A 5,000-nucleotide genomic window follows, 5' to 3' on the forward strand; every position below is an offset into this window, starting at 1 on the left:
ATGTTCACATATTGACATGCCCAGAATAGTTAGGGACGCTAGGATTCATGTGGTTAACTCTGGTTCTTTTCAGGATGTGACTGCTATGATTGTGTTCATTAATTTTTCATCACAACGAACACAAAAGACTCCTTACTGAGTCGGTGCCATTACTAACACTCTACACTCTGACATTTTTTAAATTCCACCCAAGTCGGCACCAGAGGTTTGGTAAGAGGGAGGATTATAGTCTAGTACTCATGCACTTTTACACCCAAAATCCTAAACAGGATCAAAGTCTGAGTCTGCTGCCAACAGGCAGGTGACCTGGTTCAAACCAGAGCCGACAGGCAACAGTGGAGAACAAGGTCATTTAAGACAACACATACAGATGGAATTTGACAAAAAGGTTTGTTTATGTGTGGCTGTATTGGACCAGGCCTGGTAGAGGTATATTGTATCATAGCCAGGACACACACGCACGCACGCACGCACGCACGCACGCACGCACGCACGCACGCACACACACACACACACACACACACGAGGCATTTAGCAGACATATCCAGATCGACTGACAAAGTGCAGTAAAGGCCACAAACCTTTGTCAACAAACGACAGGGTAACGGTGATGTAAGTAGAGTACAGAGAAAACAGTTCACCACTTTCAACCTGGCATCCCTATTATGGGCATGTCTCTGGAAAAACAAATGAAATTGCAGAAATAGCGTTGTGAGAAATTGTCTATTTCCACTGTTCGTCGTATGTCAAGGTAGGATACCAGTTGAACATCGAGTAGCATCTGAATAAACTAAACAATATGCTATCTAAATAGCATTATTTTAATAATGTGAAGTAGCTATTCTAACATGTAATTAACAGATGAACAGTCTCTGAAGAGTTGAACAGTCTCTCTCTCTCTCTCTCTCTTCTTTGTGACTCTGCTCATACGGAACGAGACAAAGGTTCTCTCTCAGTGAGAGAGTCTCATGAGCCAGACTGTTGCCTCCCACAATTTTAAAATGCTTGAAGCTTCCGTCAGTCTGGAGCATGGAAGGTCTGAAAATGATCAGAGGATAAAGCAGATGTGACGCCTCTTCCCCGCTTCTGCTTCGTCTTTACAGTCGCACAACTTTGCCCTAATTTAAATCAAAATAATCGAAGCCTATATAGCTTGCTGCTTATCAGAAAAGGAAATTCAAAAATATGAAATAGTATATTTTTAAATATATTTTCGTGAAGGACAGATGACAGCTTCCTTTATCAGATTTCGGGAGGTGTAGTTCCAGACTCTACTAGCATCCGGAGATTGTGGAATAGTTGTCTGGCAACGCGAGACTAGTGGAACATGGTTGGACGAGACACGCTTCCTATGTCAGTGAATGGTGACATGTCCATGGCATGTTGTAATAGATAACAGTTTGACCTCTAACCTTTAGAAGCACCAGCAAGTACACCGTTTGGTATTCCCCCTCACAGTGTGGGGTTTCCCACGTGAGGTGACGTTTCATACAGGGGTCGATTTGTGAAAAGAAAATGGGGATGGTGTAGTAACTTCTTCATATGGCAAATAGCTAAATTACCTGATCTACATGCTCATATAGCGTGTCGGATTGTGACGTGTTGTGAGCTTGTAGATCTGCTTGCAGATATTGTTGAACATTTTTGAAACATTTTGAGAGATTTGGACAAATGTTGACTAATTTACCCAAAATAGTGACGCCAGGGTTAATGTGGTTAACATACATTTTTAATTACAGTAAATTGTGATATTATATCAAACATACATATCAAACATATCAGACAGTCTACATTTGCCAAAAGGAAATGCATGTATTTAATTCAGTCTGACCAGAAGCAGGGATCAAACATGTCCCCATCGATCAAGATTCAGCCTCAGTTTTAACCAAATGCATTATGTTGCCAGCCAAAGCCTAGCATAGCAGTTACTCTCATTACAGCAGATAACTTCAATGCATTCCAACAGGGAGATCCATTTCAACAGTGTTATATTTAACTACACAGTCTGCTGTGTGCTGGAAAGAGTATTCAGATCTTAGACTTAAGTAAACATATCAATACCAGAGTGTTAAAATATTTGTTATACTAAGTGCAAATGTATTAGCATCAAAGTATACTAACAGTAGTCATTATGCATTCATTGTACTGTATAGTATTTGGCTAAATGTCCTCAGTTACATTCCACCACTGCCTACAGCCATATCTTTACTGGTCATGTGTTTTGAGGCAGGAGTTGAAACTGTCATAATCACAGCTCACAGTTAAACCCCATTTATTCTTTGTCATACGACGGAGCATAAATCATCTGTCTACAGAAAGGCCACACTGATGCAATAGGGTGTCGACCACATAATCACTATGTTCCAACACGTTCTTGTCTCTCTGTTATCCTATCATAATGATTCAAAAACTGAAGAGAGAATACATGTAAATTGTGCCGTTATATAGTGCCTTTATCCAAAGTGCTTTACAATTTACATTACATTCACACACAAAGAAACACGCTGATGAAGGTATAAACCTGCTCATCTGGAACAGTTAGGGGTTCAGTCAGTGTCTTGCTCAAGGAGCAATCCAGGGGCAGCCGGTGATCGAACTCGTAACCTTCTATTTCCCAAGCGGCCGCTCTGAGCCACTGCCGCCAGCAGGATACAAGAACCCGCACATATTCTTATATGGAACCATATATTATTAGGATTATAGCAGTATGGTGGTGGTGATGATGATAATGATAGTGATGGTGGCAGAAATGGTCAAATTGATAGTGATGATGGTGGTGGTGATGAAGATGAGGATGTTAATATAATCACAATGATGATGATAATAAGAATAAGAATAAGAATAAGAATAATAAGAATAATAATAGTGATCGTCGTTGTCATCATCATCATTATGTGTACATTTTTGTATAGTATGAGTAGTAATTGACTATTGATGGATTCTGGGATAATGGTATGTGGTAGTGCTATGCAGTTTAAAAAGCATAATAATGGGTTTATATAGTGTATGATATCATATATGGATCCATTATGTAATATGAATCTATATAATGACACACTTATTGATGGATTGTGGATTTTTGTTTTTTGTACTTGAATCTGGAGTGACATGTCACATGTAGGCCTACTGTATACTAATCATGTTGCTGACTGGTTCTATAAATACATTTCTGTGATCATACTCAGGTTTAGCCTGACACCGTCAAATGGAAGAAGCTTGCGACACAAATGCAAATGAGATTTCCAGAGGGAGGGGGGTTTACCAGGCTAACTCAGGTTGAGTTCATGTGCCTAGTTTAGGTGGCGAGCTCATGTGGCCAGGGGCTATGACAGAACACAACACAACTTCCGGTTACAGGTACACAAACAAACAACCTATTTTGATCATTTGGTTATTTTACTGTGTAGAGTACTAAATGTTATTTTATATTCCAATCTCTTTTAGATCACCACTACTGTTTTGTTAGGGTTGATTATAGTATTGTTATTTGAGCTATTTATTTCAGTGTGTATTGATTTATGTTTTGTCTTTTGTTTATTCCCCCCCCCCCAAATACCAAGTGCTGTGAGTCAAGAGGGTGCCGAGTTGTGCAGCCGATCTGTTGCAGGGGTTCACGATAGGTCTCACTATAGTCCACTGTCCCAGAAGGTTTGTTTTATTGACGTGAATGCGTGCACCTCTCTTCACAGTGGCGCTCCTTTCCCATTTGCATGTTGTACAGCATGTTTGCTGTGTGTTTGCTTCTAGGCTTATTGGATAAAGGTGTAGCCCTTTTTAGCTTAGCTCCCCCTGTCAGTCAATGGTGGCCGTTTGCACACTAGCTGTTGACTCTGGTTCAAGTTCAGTTCGGTCTGAAATGTGTTATTGGTGATTTTAATTAAGAATTTAATAAATACTGCCTCATTGCATAGTACCTGTAGTGTTAACCTTTTTTGTGTTTTATTAATACATCTATGTGTTTGGGGGAATTCATGTCTCATTGTTTGAACTTGTGTATTTTTGGGGAACCCAATTTATAGAGATTCATTCATTTCCTTGATTGAAACATTTGCAAGGTGGCTTTGTCGGACATACTTTATCATTAACAGTAAAGTCCTTGCCACACCAGGTTACATAAGCTTTTAGCTTCAGCCTATTCCTTTTCGATCACCTTAAACTATGTTACAGGTTAATACTGTATGTTATGGATACCGTTGAAGATGATCAAAATAAACAAAACAGAAAAAGAATACTTTTTGACCTTGAGGGTCTTCCACAAGGGCCAGGGCCCATGTGGGTCGAAATCAGTCAGCATCCTTACATTGCATTGCTTTTTAACGTTTTAATTTTGTAAAATTATGCCCTAGAGACAATGAAGGATTTGTAATTATATCCTTGATTTGTTGCGAATGAGCTTGAAATTAGTTGAAGGGCTTCCCTGTCTTCTAGAATTATACTATTGTGTTCCAAAACAAGACAGCTGTCCCCAAAACATTACAGCAGCCAGAGTCACAGAAGAGCATGAGTCCCATTTTAATAGTCTTTACATAATTAATTAATATTTTCCCTGTAAAACTTTTTTCCTGTAAAAAAAAAAAGAAGTTTATTGTACAATATTTTAGTCAGTAGGCTACATATAAAATATTGGAAACTCAGTGTACTGTACGTATACATTTTGGGTAATCATTAATCAAGTAAATGAGTCACTCTGTCACTCTTTTTTTCAAATGGTGAATATCTCATTTCTGAACAAAACTCTTATCTAACCACAGATCAACATTAAGGCTGTAACAGTTACTGTCACGATATGAGACAAGTGTGTTGGACCCAAGTGTAGAACCACACAGGCAGGCAACAATGTCAAGTACAATGATGATTTATTAACAGATAACAGAAACTCACTATACAAACTGGCATTAGAGCTGGCGTTAGAGCAGGACAATGGCAGGCACACACCATGACATCAACCACCCATTTCAACTATAAACTGGCAAGTCTGACCTTCACACAGGGAGGTTGAA

Source organism: Gymnoscopelus microlampas (assembly GCF_963454915.1).
Source record: "Gymnoscopelus microlampas genome assembly, chromosome: 7".
Lineage (NCBI taxonomy): Eukaryota > Metazoa > Chordata > Actinopteri > Myctophiformes > Myctophidae > Gymnoscopelus > Gymnoscopelus microlampas.